General features: G+C 46.3%; 1 long non-coding RNA gene across 1 annotated transcript; it reads left to right on the forward strand.

The window, feature by feature from the left end:
• Nucleotides 1–544: 544 nt before the first annotated feature.
• LOC107970980 (uncharacterized) lies at nucleotides 545–9649 on the forward strand. The gene is made up of 5 exons (XR_001713924.4): nucleotides 545–2044; nucleotides 3773–4384; nucleotides 4786–5101; nucleotides 7056–7167; nucleotides 7772–9649. It is a non-coding gene; the product is annotated as an uncharacterized LOC107970980 (long non-coding RNA).
• The last annotated feature ends 6453 nt before the right edge of the window (nucleotides 9650–16102 follow it).

Genomic DNA, 16102 nt, shown 5'->3' on the forward strand with positions numbered 1-16102 from the left:
CCTGTCTCAAAAATAAATAAAGATCAATACAATAAAATGAAAACCGAATGAATGGAACAGAAACAGGGCCTCCACTCTATGATTGTACGGCTGCATATTGAAGGGAGATGGGTCTTTTCCCATCTCCTAGGTGATGTTTGTTCATAGTTCATATAAGAGATTTACGGCTGGGCGCAGTGGCTCACACCTGTAATCCCACCACTTTCGGAGACCTAGGCGGGCAGATCACGAGGTCAGGAGGTCGAGACCATCCTGGCTAACACGGTGAAACCCCATCTCTACTAAAAATACAAAAAATCAGCCGGGCGTGGTGGCGGGCGCCTGTAGTCCCAGCTACTTGGGAGGCTGAGGCGGGAGAATGGTGTGAACCTGGGAGGCGGGGCTTGCAGTGAGCCGAGATTGTACCACTGCACTTCAGCCTGGGCGGCAGAGCGAGACTCCGTCTTAAAAAAAAAAAAAAAAAAAAGAAAGGAGATTTATAAGGAAGTCACTAAAGGCTTTATTAATAATTATTATTATTGTGGTAAAAAATCACATAACATAAAATCCACCCTAACTTTTTTTTGTAAGTGGTTTGGCAAATATACCTGCCACACAATTCCAAGAACCAGCAATTTGTCAGCAAGTCGGAATCAGAGTATTCTTACTTCTTGCCTTGAGAGGCTGCTTCTCAGCACAGGCAAAGCTGGATATAAAGACAGAAGGGTACGGATAACTGGAGTGAGGAGTGGGATGATAAGGAGATAAGCTGTCCTCATTCGTCTAAACCTGAGTGTCATTGCGGAGTCAACCACCACGTGCTGTACATAATCTGCTCCCTTTGTGGGGACGATGAGAAGTTTCTGGAACCAGCGTGAAGCAAGGACAATCCCCAGGGCAGAATGACTAAGCCACCAGGAATTCATTGTGGGGACGGTGAGAAGTTTCTGGAACCAGTGTAAAGCAAGGACAATCCCTAGGGCAGAATGACTAAGCCACCAGGAATTCATTGTGGGGACGGTGAGAAGTTTCTGGAACCAGTGTGAAGCAAGGACAATCCCCAGGGCAGAATGACTAAGCCACCAGGAATTCATTGTGGGGGCCGTGAGAAGTTTCTGGAACCAGTGTGAAGCAAGGACAATCCCCAGGGCAGAATGACTAAGCCACCAGGAATTCATTGTGGGACGGTGAGAAGTTTCTGGAACCAGTGTGAAGCAAGGACAATCCCCAGGGCAGAATGACTAAGCCACCAGGAATTCATTGTGGGGGTGATGAGAAGTTTCTGGAACCACTGTGAAGCAAGGACAATCCCCAGGGCAGAATGACTAAGCCACCAGGAATTCATTGTGGGGGCCGTGAGGAGTTTCTGGAACCAGTGTGAAGCAAGGACAATCCCCAGGGCAGAATGACTAAGCCACCAGGAATTGAGCCTAACAAATATTTAAGTATACCCTACAGTATTGTTAAACGAACATACCTAGGACAGGTGCGGTGGCTCAAGCCTGTAATTCCAGCACTTTGGGAGGCCAAGGCGGGCGGATCACGAGGTCAGGAGTTCGAGACCGGCCTGGCCAACATGATGAAACCCCGTCTCTACTAAAAATACAAAAATTAGCTGGGGTGGGCGGATCACCTGAGGTCAGCAGTTCGAGACCAGCCTGGCCAACGTGGCAAAACCGCATTTCTACTAAAAAGACAAAAATTATCTGGACATGGTGGTGGGAGCCCATAGTCCCACCTACTCGGGAGGCTGAGTCAGGAGAATCACTTGAACCCAGGAGGCAGAGGTTGCAGTGAGCAGAGATTGCACCACTGCACTCCAGCCTCGGTGACAGAGCGAGACTCCGCCTGAAAAAAAAAAAAAAGTAAGCAGTGCTGCTGATTTCCACAATCAATATGACATTATTCTGACCCATGGGGAAACATGGCAGGAAACCTCATCCCGAAGCTTTTCCCAGGAACCACAGCCCTGAGCCATCTGAGAAGGACAGAGCACTGGGAGGCAGGTACCTGAGGGTATCGTGCAAAGCAGCCCTGTTCAAAAGACCGGGATCCTGGGGACCAGGTAAGAACAGGTGTGTCCCAGAGCAGCCTCTGCCTCTCAGCAATATCCAGCGTGCCAGGAGTCAGGGCCCCTGGGTGTCAGTGCGGACTCCTGTAACGTCAGTGACCTTCTAACCTCAAGCGGGTTACAGCCCATCCCTGGGTGTTAGCTTTTGGGGCTATGATGAGTGGACATGAGGAAGACTGTCTCAGGGGTCTCTGCATGCCTGCAGGGCTGGTTCCCTATAGATAGGTAATGGGCAATGGGGCCCTCACTGCTGGGCTGGCAGGAGAAGGGATTTATGGATATAACAAGGGACTGAGTGTCCTTGAAGCACAAATAGGACGTTAAGAGGTGGTGGGAAGAGCGAGTGTCTCTCTAGCTTCAACCCTCTTCCTGTTTGCCCCGAGAATACTCACGGGCTGTACTTGTGGCAGCAGCATTTACTCTGAGATAACATTGCCACACAGTATCTTTTGTTTTTTTTGAGATGGATCCTCGCTCTGTTGCCCAGGCTGGAGTGCAATGGTTGTGATCTCGGCTCCCTGCAACCTCCGCCTCCTGGGTTCAAGCAATTCACCTGCCTCAGCCTTCCGAGTAGCTGGGATTACAGGTGCCCGCCACCACGTCGGGCTAATTTTTGTATTTTTAGTAGAGACGGAGTTTCACCGTCTTGGCCAGGCTGGTCTTGAACTCCTGACCTCAGGTGATCCGTCCACCTTGGCTTCCCAAAGTGCTAGGATGACCGGCGTGAGCCACCGTGCTCAGCCTCTGTATGTCATTTTTATGATTATTTTCTCATCATTCTAATATGTCAACTTTGGAAACGGAAGACGTCATCCTATTTATACCATTCTGTCTTAATAGTGGTATTTCCATTTGAAATATAATCATTCTCGATCGCTGAAAATGTCGAATCCTAGAAAACATATCATTGCCACATGTGATATTAACATCGTTCTACAACAGTTGTTGGCTGAAGGTTCGTTGGATGAATCCAGCTTTTCCAGACCAGATGAGTCTGATGATTCAGGCGATTCTGATGTAACATCTTTTTGGAAATAAATCCTAGAGCAGGTTTTATATTTTACGTTCATGTTGAAAATCAGTTAGATTTATGATGGAACATGTTTATGTAAAATTAAATGCGTGCTGGCCGAGAGAGCTCAGTTTATTTTTCTAAATGAGAAACATCTCCAACGCACCTTCTCTCTCTAGGGTGCCTGTGTGATACCACATGACGCTCAAGGCCCCCTGAGTCTCTTCCCCAATTTTAAGCCTGTCCCCAGCCCAGAGGTGTTGACGCCCTTTGCCATCATCCACCTTCTCAGCCTGTGGACGCATGTATCAGGACCTCCATGGTGCCTGATACACAGTAGGTGCCTAATCACTGTTTTCTGGAATGCTTCCATGAGCTCACCCCAGGCAGAGCAGGGCTCTGCCTTCCGCGGAGCTGCCTTCCCCAGCTCTGCGCTGGGCTCCGGGGCAAAGCAAATGGGTAGACGAATTTGCAAATTTGCATTTCTGCATCTCCACCATTCCATCGCCCCCGGAGTCTGACTCACACTTCTGCCGTATTCTCTTTCTCCGATCGTCTCCCTCATGCCTTTATTAGTCCACAGCAGTGTGCAGCAGGCTGCTGGATGCTGAAGAGATAAAGGATCGTGGCAAACAGAAGGGGTGCACATCCTGAGTCCCAGTACCTACGAGTGAAACCCTGTTTGGACACAATTTTTTTTTTTTTTGCAGGTGAAACTAACTTAACATGAGATCATCCTGGATTAGGGTGGGTCCTAAATACAACGACAGATGTCCTTCTAAAAGACAGAAGAGGAGACACAAACACAGAGGAGAAGGCCACGTGGAGATGGAGGCAGAGACTGCAGTGACGCGGCCACAAGCCCAGGGATGCCTGGAGCCCCCAGGAGCTGGGAGAGGCAGGAAGGACCCTCCCCTAGATTCTCTGGAGGGAAGTGGATACAATTGTAGTGGACTGAACTGTGGTTCCCCCAAAAGACATGTTCATGTCCTAATCCCCAGAACCTGTGAATGGGACCTTATTTGGAAAAGGAATCTCTGCAGATGTAATTGAATGAAAGATTTCAAGATAAGATCCTCTGGAATTATCTGGGTGGGCCATAAATCCAATGACAGGTGTCCTTGTAAGAGACAGAAGAGGAGACACAGACACAGAGGAGGAGGCCACGTGGAGATGGAGGCAGAGACTGGAGTGATGGGGCCACAAGCACAGGGACACCTGGAGCCCCCAGGAGCTGGGAGAGGCAGGAAGGACCCTCCCTGAGAGCCTCTGGAGGGAACTGGATACAAGTGAAGTAGATTCAACTGTGATCCCCCAAAAAGGTATGTCCATGTCCTGATCCTCAGAATCTGTGATTGAGACCTTATTTGAAAAAGGGGTATTTGCAGATGTAACTAAATAAAGGACCTGAAGATGAGATCATCCTGAATTATCTGTGTGGTCCCTAAATCAATGACAGGTGTCCTTCTAAGAGACAGAGAGGAGACAGACACAGAGGAGAAGGCCACGTGGAGACAGAGGCAGAGACTAAAGTGACGCACCCACAAGCCCAGGGACACCTGGAGCCCCCAGGAGCTGGCAGAGGCAGAAAGGATCTTCCCCTAGAGTCTCTGGAGGGAGCATGTCCTTGAGATACCTTGATCTGAGACTACCAGCTTCCAGGACTGGGAGAGCATAGATTCTTGTAGTTTTAGCCACCGAATTTATGGCATTTTTTTTGCAGGAACCCCAGGAAGCTCCTGAAGCAATCCGCCCTTCCATCTCTGTGTCTGGCAGACACTACTGTGTGATTCCAGCGGGACAGCACCCACCACACTCACCTTCATTGCTCAGGGGGAAGGAACAGTCAGTCAGCTGTGAGCCACCAGAAGCCAAGAGCTTTCTTCATTTAGTTGCATCAGCTCTTCCCGGCAGCGTATGGATTTCCTGCAAAAGTGGCCTCATGATTTACTTAGGGAAACAACTCCAAGGATGGGAGATGGCTGCTCTCCACAATTTCCCTCCTGCAGCTAGGAAGGAAGTCAGGACTGTTCTGTGGGGTAAGTGAGATCAATAGCGTGCTTTCTTTTGTTGTGAGATGGAATCTCGCTCTGTCGCCCAGGCTGGAGTGCAGTGGTTCCATCTTGGGTCACTGCAATCTTCACCTCCTGGGTTCAAGCGATTCTCCTGCCTCAGCCTTTCGAGTAGCTGGGATCACAGGTGTACTGATGATTAATAAAGAAAAATAGAATTAAATTGATGATGCTGAGAAGATATTTTTTTAAAAAAACTGACTGTATTCTGTTTACATGATATGCATGTAAAACAAAATCACACAAAATAATTAAAAACAAAACAAGAGGCCAGGCACGGTGGCTCACGCCTGTAATCCCAGTACTTTGAGAGGCCAAGGTGGACAGATCACCTGAGGTCAGGAGATCGAGACCATCTTGGCCAACATGGTGAAACCCCGTCTCTACTAAAAATACAAAGAATTAGCTGGGCGTGGTGGCGGGTGCCTCTAAATAGTCTCAGCTAGGTGGGAGGCTGAGGCAGGAGAATTGCTTGAACCCGGGAGGCGAAGGTTGCAGTGAGCTGAGATTGCACCACTGCACTCCAGCCTGGGTGACAGAGCGAGACTCCATCTCAAAAAAAAAAAAAAGAAATGGAAATATCGGGTAAGAACTAGTCAACATCCTGCCAATGAAGTAACATTCGTGTGTGGTGCAAGAGTGTTTAGGGAGAAAAGCTTGCAACAATGTATTCTACATCAATAAAAGTAAAACTGTTTGAGGACGATGTAAGAGGTCAGTGTTCAATTCCCTGTACCATCATTAAACAGAAATGTGTGAAGAACCAGAGAATCAACCAGGTCAACTTGTTCAACATATTGAGATTGCAAATATATTATGGAGTAAAAATAATTCAAGTTGCGAAATACTCCATATGATACAATTTATCTACAAAACTTACAAAAGCAATCTATGTTGCTATAAGCACTTATTAATAATTATATATTATATATGTCTCGCATGTACAGAAAAATATATACAGACATATAGAGTTAGTAATATGTATTTATAGACACACATATCATATGCACAGTTTGAGTGTATACACATCTATGTGTACAAACCGTGTGTGTACACACGCACACACATGCACACACATCTCAAAATAGCATTTCCTACTGAATGACGACATTGCCTGGTGACAAAAGAAGAGGTGCTTAACTTTATATAATATTACACATTTCAAAGTTGGATATGTTCACAAATTACTTACATAAATAATAATATTACAGAATAAACAATTCCCTAATAATTATTATATTTTTTTGAGACAAAAAAATTAGCCAGCTGTGGTAGTGCATGCCTGTAATTCCAGCTACTCGGGCGGCTGAGGCAGGAGAATGGCTTGAACCCGGGAGGCAGAGGTTGCAGTGAGCCAGGATGGCGCCATTGCACTCCAGCCTGGGCAACAAGAGCGAAACTCCACCTCAAAAAAAAAAAAAAAAAAAAAAAGGTAAAGGCACAAACAACAGTCAATGGAATATATTTGGACAAGTATCCCCTCAAAAATCAACACCATGCTGAGGTCACATTTTTGTGATTTGTATTTGAATTGGAAAAGAGTGACTACATCCTTTTAGCCCAAATCATGCTGAAAGCAGTATTTACAACTTACTGCACACACTGTTGCTAACCAAATACCATACTGAACACTAAATCAATCGTTAGTCACGATGCTGAACTAACTGTAATGGATAACAAGTAATCGGGATGCCATAATTGCATCTATCCCGACTATGTACGAAACCCACAAGGCCCTGATAACAGCCCCTTTTCCCCAAACTGTGGGAATTTCAGTTGCTTTCAGATCCAGCTGAACTTCATGAGATTCGCCAAGCAGTGCTTTGGAGCAGGAGTTGTTAGTAAAATAACAAGTAGGGATGTTTAGGAAAACTCTAAAAATTTGCTCATTTACACTCTGTGGATTGTATTTTCACAACAGGCTACTAGGAAACAGCCCTTAATCCGAAGTGGAATCTAACATCTGGGGAATCAGCCGTATCTGCCTGTGAGAAAGAAAGGGAGAAGCCATTTTTATCAGCCCATGGTCCAAGGTCAGACAAGAGTCCCTTGCTTCTCTATGAAGTCTCAAATTTTCTCTTTCTTTTTATTTCTCTCTTTGTTTCTCCCTCTCTGCCTTCCCTTCCCTTCCCTCCTTGCCTCCCTTCCTCCCTCCTTTCCTTCCTTCCTTCTTTCATTCCTTCCTTCTCTCGCTCTGTCCTTCCTTCCTTCTCTTGCTCCTTCCTTCCTTCCTTCTCTCGCTCCTTCCTTCCTTCCGTCCCTCCCTCCTTCCGTCCTTCCTTTCTTTCTTTTCTTTTCTCTTTTTCTTTCTTTCTTTCTTTCCTTCCTTCTTTCTTTTTCTTTCTTTTTCCCTTCTTTCTTTCTGTTTCTTTCGCTCCTCCCCCATCCTCCTCCTTCCCTCCCTACCCCCTCTTTCACTCTTGCTTGCTTTCTTGCTTGCTTGCTTTCTCAGACCCCTTTCCACATGTGATGAAAGCTCAGAACCCTCCATCTAGACATGGTGCAGACATACTCATACGTGCAAAGTTTTGCACCTAATTTCAGATGATTCATGAGGCCCCCAGACCCTTTCCTGGACCCTATATTCCAGAATAAAATTTACCTTCTACCTTTCACACAATTTCTTCCATGACCTAGGAATTCGACAGCGAAGACCCAAGATACTTCCAAGAGAAAGGCACGGTCCATTGAAGATTCTTTATAACCCCGGAAAGGTAAAGAGAGTCTTTATTTATTGAAGATGAAGATCCCTGAGTATTATTTTTTATGGCACCTCCGTGGGCTATGATGGATGACCCTGAGGGTCTCTCCAGCCCTGAAGTGGGACGGATTTTTCTACTGAACCACGGCAACACTGAATAGGAGGTTGTCTCTTACCTCTGTCTGTTGATTTTCACTGTTTCCTTTCTCTTTGTGTTTTAAAATTTTTGTCTTTTGTGGGTACATGGTAGGTGTATATATTTATGTATATGTTGTGTGGATATATAGTAGCTGTATATATTTAGGGTGCATGAGATTTTATTATTATTATTATTATGCTTTAAGTTCTGGGGTACATGGGCAGAACGTGCAGGTTTGTTACACAGGTATACATGTGCCATGGTGGTTTGCTGCACCCATCAACCTGTCATCTACATTAGGTATTTCTCCTAATGCTTTCCCTCCCCTATCCCCCCACCCCCCGACAGGCCCTGGTGTGTGATGTTCCCCTCCCTGTGTCCATGTGTTCTCATTGTTCAACTCCCATTTTTCACACCCACACTGGGTGTGTCTGCGAGGGTGTTTTGGGAAGAGATGAGCATTTGAATAGGTAGACTGAGTAAAGACCACCCTCACCAATGGGGATGGGTACTGTCCTCTCCACTGAGGGATTTGCAGAGAATGAAAATGCAGATGAAGGGAGACTATATTCTCTTTTCCTTACCTGGAACCGGGACCTCCAGCTTCTCATGCTCTTGGACATTGGTGCTCCCAGTGTTTGGGCCTTGACCTCCGTTTTTGTATACATCAGATATCACACACAATCAACATGGCATAATTCATGTTCAATGCACCGTGCAGAGAGGATGTTTTGATACAAGCATGCAATGCTATGAAGCATTGCATCACATCGTGGAGAATGGAGCTTGCATGCCCTCAAGCATTTATCCTTTGTGTTACAAACAATCCAATTATACTCTAATATGATTTGGCTGTGTCCCTACTCAAATCTCATCTTGAATTGTATCTCCCATGATTCCTATGTATTGTGGTGTCCCCAACCAAATCTCATCTTGAATTGCATCTCCCATGATTCCCATGTGTTGTGGTGTCCCCACCCAAATCTCATCTTGAATTGTATCTCCCATGATTCCCGTGTGTTGTGGTGTCCACACCCAAATCTCATCTTGAATTGTAGCTCCCATGATTCCCATGTGTTGTGGGAGGGACTGGGTGGGAGATAAATGAATCATGGGGCTGGTTTCCCCCAGACTGTTCTGGAGGTCGTGAATAAGTCTCATGAGATCTGATGGTTTTATCAGGGGAAACTGCTTTCACTGGGCTCTCATTGTCTTCTGCCTGCCACCATGTAAGACGTGCCTTTCTCCTTCCACCATGACTGTGAGGCCTTCCCAGCCATGTGGAACTGTGAGTCCATGGAACCTCATTTTCTTTATAAATTTCCCAGTCTCGGGTATGTCTCTTTTTTTAAATAAATTACCCAATCTAGGGTATGCTTTTTTTTTTTTTTTTTTTTTGAGACCAAGTCTTACTCTGTTGCCCAGCCTGGACTGCAGTGGTGCAATCTCAGCTCACTGCCACCTCTGCCACCCATGTTCAAGTGATTCTGCAGCCTCAGCCTCATGATTAGCTGGGATAACAGGCACGGGCCACTACACCCAGCTAATTTTTGTATTTTTAGTAGAGATGGGGTTTCACCATGTTGGCTAGGCTGGTCTCAAACTCCTGACCTCAGGTGATCCTCCCACCTCAGCCTCCCAAAGTGCTGGGATTACAGGAGTGAGTCACCATGCCTGACTGGGTTTTTTTTTTTTTTTTTTTGAGACTGATTCTCGCTCTGTCACCCAGGCTGGAGTGCAGTGGCATGATCTCGGCTCGCTGTAACCTCCACCTCCTGAGTTCAAGCAATTCTCCTGCCTCAGCCTCCTGATTAGCTGGGATTACAGGCATGGGCCACCACGCCCGGCTAAGTTTTGTATTTTTACTAGAGACGGGGTTTCACCATGTTGGCCAGGCTGGTCTCAAACTCCTGACCTCAGGTGATCTGCCCACCTCGGCCTCCCAAAGTGCTGGGATGACAGGTGTGAGCCACCGCACCCGGCTTTGGGTATGTCTTTATCAGCAGCATGAAAACGGACTAATACATACTCTTTTAGTTATCTTAAAATGTACAATTAAATTATTTTGACGATAGTCACCGTGTTGTACTATCGAATACTAGGTATGAATAATTACATCACGGAGAATAGACTTCTTTTTCTATTTTCTTTTATCTTTTTCTATTTTCTTTTCGATGAAATGAAGCCTCAGATGAGTGTCCGACTGTGATAAGCTCTTCCGTGCCATTTTCAAACTCTCTTGTCCTGTCTTTCACTCTTTAGGCAACATGTTCTCTTCTTCATTTTCAAACTACACTCTCAATACTGTCATACCAGGAAAAAAAAGAGAAAAGCATCTTTTAGTGAACAATTGGGTGAATTTGGGTAATTTAGCCAGCCATACCAGGTGGCATTATTCATATTCAGAACACTATTTTTTTTTTAGATGGAGTCTCACTCTGTTGCCCAGGCTGGAGTGCAGTGGCGCCTTCTTGGCTTATTGCAACCTCTGCCTCCCAGGTTCAAGCAAAACACAATTTTTTTTTTTTTTTGTATAGAAGAAATGTCACACTCACATTGCATCTTTGAGCCAACCTGCATTTTCTCCTCTGCAAGACTGACCTCCGGAGAAAAAGGGAAGTGCAGATATAAGTGGTGTTCACCTGAACAGAATTAGGGGCAGCTAATCCCGACCTCACATCTATTGTCACCGTTACACAAATCAAAACAGAAGCGAGAGGAATGTGACAAACAGAGCATGGAGGAGAAGAACCCTGGCTGGAGAAGCAAAGGGCAGATTCAGTGAATGAGACTGACAGAAGAAAAACCGAGGATGAAATGAAAGACTCCAGGGTGGCAGCTATGGAAAAAAAAAAAAAAATACAGACAGAGGGCACTGAGAAACAGAAACAAAGAAGAAAGGGAGAAAATTAAAGTTTATTTGTAAAAGTGTGTTTACTGGTCGGGCGCAGTGGCCCACGCCTGTCATCCCAGAACTTTGGGAGGCCGAGGCGGGTGGATCACAAGGTCAAGAGATCGAAACCAGCCTGGACAACATGGTAAAACCCCATCTCTACTAAAAATGCAAAAATTAGTCAGGCATGGTGGTGTATGCCTGTACTACCCTCCAGCTACTCAGGAGGCTATGGTGGGAGAATTGCTTGAACCTGGGAGGGAGAGGTTGCAGTGAGCCGAGATCATACCACTGCATTTCAGCCTGGACGACAGAGCAAGACTCCGTTTCAAAAAAGACATAAGGGCAGAGTTTGCATCTACTGTGAGAAGGGTAATTACGCCAGTTACTAACAAGTATTCTGCTTTTTAATTAATTAAGTAATTAATTGACTAATAATTAGTTGAATTAATTAATTGACTAATTTATTGAGATTCCAGCTCTGTCGCCCAGGCTGAAGTACAGTGGCGCGATCTCAGCTCACTGCAGCCTCTGCCTCCGGGGTTCCAGCAATTCTTATGTCTCAGCCTCTCAAGTAGCTGGGATTACAGGAGCGCCCCACCATGCCTGGCTAATTTTTGTATTTTTAGTGGAGACAACGTTTCACCGTGTTGGCCAGGCTGGTCTCGAACTCCTGACCTCAGGTTACCCACCTGCCACGGCTTCTGAAAGTGCCGGGATAACAGGCGTGGGCCGTGATGCCTGGCCAGTAGCTGTTCTGCTTTGAAAAGGTGAGGTTTCACTTAATGAGAATTTTCTCTGGTGCAAGAATGAAACAAGAAAAACAAAGAAATAGACAAAAACGGGAGCTAGGGTTGACCTTAAAGCAAGCAGAAAAACGGAAACACATGTGATATAGGTGTGCCAATGACGTGCCTGGAGATTTATGTCAAAGGGAGAGAAAATACAAAAAGAGCTAAAGGCCAGGTGCCATGGCTCACGCCTGTAATCCCAGCACTTTGGGAGGCCGAAGTGGGTGGATCATGAGGTCAGGAGTTCAAGACCAGCCTGATCAGCATGGTGAAACCCCGTCTCTACTAAAAATACAAAATTTAGCTGGGCGTGGTGGTGGACGCCTTTAATCCCAGCTACTCTGGAGGCTGAGGCAGGATGATGGTGTCAACCTGGGAGGCAGAGCTTGCAGTGAGCTGAGATGACACCACTGCACTCCAGCCTGGGCGACAAGAGTGAAACTCCGTCTCAAAAAAACAAACAAACAACAACAACACAATCTGAGAGGTTTTTAATGGTGGTAAAATACACAAAACACACAATTTACCAGTTTAACCATTTTATAGTGAACCATTCAGTGGTGTTTACTGCGTTCATGATGTTGTGTGATCACCCCCTGTATCCAGTTCCACAACATTTCTGGCACCCCCAGAGGAGAACCCATTCCCATTTGCAGGCACCCCCCTTCCCCTCATCCCTCAGCCCCTGGAAATGACCCAAATGTCCAACAGTGGATGACTGGATACTCACAATGTGGTTTATCTGTACCATGGAATATTATGCAGCCATGAAAAGGAATCAAGCTCTGATATGTGATTCAGCCCAGATAAGCATCGTTCCATTTTACTCTGCAGGTCACAGGGCCGTTTAAAGAAACACCTTGTGGTTAGATGAAAATAAAAGGGATACTCGGCCGAGCACGGTGGCTCATGCTCGTAATCCCAGCACTTTGGGAGGCTGAGGCAGGCCGATCACAAGGTCAACAGATGGAGACCATCCTGGCCAACACTGTGAAACACTGTGTCTACTAAAAATACAAACACAAAAAAATTCGCTGGGCATGGTGGCATGCACCTGTAATCCCATCTACTCAGGAGACTGAGGCAGGAGGATCGCTTGAACCCAGAAGGCAGAGGTTGTAGTGAGCCAAGATTGCACCACTGCGCTCCAGGCTGGTGACAGAGCCAGACTCATTGCAAAAAAAAAAAAAAAAAAAAAAAAAAAAAAAAAAAAAAAGATACTCGTGATTACAAAGGATAACTAACTGTAGTCAGTGTTTGTAGGCATTCAGCTAAGCACCTGTTGCATGCATCCTTCCAGGTATTATCTCTTAATTCTTACAGCAAACTTTGCAGGTGTACGCTACCATCATCCCGGCCAGCCCACGGCCACGTTGTCACCAATAACTGAGTTCACCTGCAAGCAGGCCCCTCCCAGATGCATCAAAATCTCAACCCTGAATTCTTAAAAGCTGCACGACAGTGTCTCTCTCCCTGTGTCCTCACTTTGAGGAGACAAGACAGGGCTATGCAGAGAAGTGAACGGTGTTAGTGACGGACGGTTCTGGGTTTTGATCCCATCTCATTTCACGTTCCCTTTGCTGTGGGTTTCTCAGTATCTCACAGCCTGATCTGCTGAGTTACCCTGACGTCGGCGGCTCAGAAAATAGAGATAAGAACAGAGATAAGAAAGTAAAAGGATATAGAGAGATGGACCTAATAGAATTCAGAAGCTGCTCTCAAGACGAGAATAAACATTTGGGGATATGGATTGCCAGACACAGTACGTAGTGTGGTGGTTTCTTTTGAGGGCTGGGTATGAGAGAAAAGTGGAGAGAAGGAGAGGAAGAGAGAGAGGGAAGAAGGGGCATGGAGAAGACAGAGGAGAGAGAGAGAAAAAAGGAGAGAGGAAGAGAAACGGAGAGATGGAGAGTGGGGTAGAGAGGGAGGAAGAAAGAGAGAGGGTGAGAGGGGGAAGAGGGAGATTTTGAGAGAGAGAAAGAGAGAGGGAGAGGAGGGAAAAAGAGAGAGGGGAAACAGATACTGAGAAAGAGAGAGTCAAAAAGGAGAGGGAAAGAGAGAAAGGAGACTGAGAAAGGAGAGGGAAAGAGAGAAAGGAGAGAGAGGGAGTGGGGGAAAGACAGAAGACAGATACTGACAAAGAGTGAAAAAGGAGAAGGAAAGAGAGACAAAGAGGGAGAAAAGAGGGGCTGGGCGTGGTGGCTCATGCCTGTAATCCCAGTACTTTGGGAGGCCGAGGCAGGCGGATCACCTGAGGTCAGGAGTTTGAGACCAGCCTGGCCAACATGGTGAAACCCCATCTCTACTAAAAATACAAAAATTAGCCGGGCGTGGTGGCTCGCACCTGTAATCCCAGCTACTCGGGAGGCTGAGGCAGGAGAATCACTTGAACCCGGGAGGCAGAGGTTTCAGTGAGCTGAGATTGCACCACGGCATTCCGCTCTGGGCGGCAGAGTGAGACTCCATCTCGTGATCTCACGGAGGCAGGAAATGGAAGGTTACACCCATGTCGACTGTTTCACCAGCTTCTGTGAATTGAGCTGGGACGAATCATCAAGTTGAGGTTAAAACAGTCTCATACTCACAATATACAAAGAACTGAAACAGCTACAACAACAAACAAATAACGCTATTAAGATGTGGGCAGGCCGGGCGCGGTGGCTCACAACTGTAATCCCAGCTCTTTAGGAGGCCAAGGCGGGCAGATCCTGAGGTCAGGAGATCGAGACCATCCTGACCAACATGGTGAAACCTCATCTTTACTAAAACACAAAAAATTATCCAGGTGTGGTGGCTCATGCCTGTAGTTCCAGCTACTTGGGAGGCAGAGGCAGGAGAATTGCTTGAACCCGGGAGGAGGAGGTTGCAGTGAGCCAAGATCGCGCCACTGCACTCCAGCCTGGGCAACAGGGCCAGACTCTGTCTTAAAAAAAAAAAAAAAAATTTTGCCGGATGTGCTGGTACATGCCTGTAGTCCCAGCTACTCAAGAGGCTGAAGTGGAAGGATTGCTTGAGTGCAGGAGTTTGAGGCTGCAGTTAGCTGTGATCACACCACCGCACTCCAGCCTGGGTGACAGAGGTAGACCCTATCACAAATAAACAAACAAACAAACGAATGAATGAAAGGGCAGATGTGAAAAAATCACATCTCCTCCGAAGACAGGACGTTGAAGCAGTCAGACTATATTTACCGTTTATATTTCCATTCACCTTTAAGGATATCAAATTCAAAGCCAGTTCTCCCCTACAAATATTCATGACAGGCTGGGCACAGTGTTTCACGCCTGTCATTCCAGCACTTTGGGAGGCCGAGGTGGGCGGATCACCTGAGGTCGGGACTTAGAGACCAGCCTGACCAACATGGAGAAATCCCATCTCTACTAAAAATACAATTAGCCAGGTGTGGTGGCACATGCCTGTAATCCCAGCTACTCAGGCAGCTGAGGCAGGAGAATCGCTTGAACCCGGGAGGCGGAGGTTGCACTGAGCCAACATCACACCACTGCACTCCAGCCTGGGCAACAAGAGTGAAACTCCATCTCAAAAAAAAAAATATTCATGACGATGTCTGCAAAAATACAGAGATACATACCTTTGGCTGTGACATTGTCTATAAGGGCAAAAGTCTGAGACTAGCAGGGCACCCATCCACAAGGAATGGGTTAAATATTACACAGTACATTTATGTAACGGAATAGTATGCAGTCAAGAAAAAGGAAAAGAACTACGCATTTCCGTATACAAAAGCATGAAGCAATCTTCAGTGCATTGGAAATGAAAAACAAGCTGTAGAATGATGGGTGCAGGATGTCCATGTTTTCCTTTTAAATATATATATGCTTGTAAATGAATAGAGCATCATAGGAAAGATAAGACTTTGGAAAATGAGGCCCTGGCCAGGCGCAGTGGCTCAGGCCTGTAATCCCGGCACTTTGAGAGGCTGAGGCAAGCAGATCACGAGGTCAGGAGTTCGAGACCGGCCTGGCCAATATGGTGAAACCCCGTCTCTACTAAAAATACAAAAATTAGCCAGGCATTGTGGCAGGTGCCTGTAGTCCCAGCTACGCGGGAGGCTGAGGCAGGAGAATCGCTTGAACCCGGGAGGCAGAGCTTGCGGTGACCCAAGATCGTGCCACTGCACTCCAGCCTGGGTGACAGAGCCAGACTCTGCCTGAGAAAAAAGAAAAAGAAAAATGTGTGCATTTTCAAAATACATGAATAGATATGTCTATTTTCACAGTTAGGGTGACCTCACGGAGGCAGAAAATGAAAGGTTACACCCGTGTCGACTGTTTCACCAGCTTCTGTGAATTGAGCTGGGACGAATCATCACATTGAGGTTAAAACAGTCTCATACTCACAATATACAAAGAACTGAAACAGCAACAACAACAAACAAATAACACTATTAAGATGTGGGCAGGCCGGGCGCGGTGGCTCACAA

This window comes from Pan troglodytes, chromosome Y, assembly GCF_028858775.2.
Source record: "Pan troglodytes isolate AG18354 chromosome Y, NHGRI_mPanTro3-v2.0_pri, whole genome shotgun sequence".
In the NCBI taxonomy this organism is placed as follows: Eukaryota; Metazoa; Chordata; class Mammalia; order Primates; family Hominidae; genus Pan; species Pan troglodytes.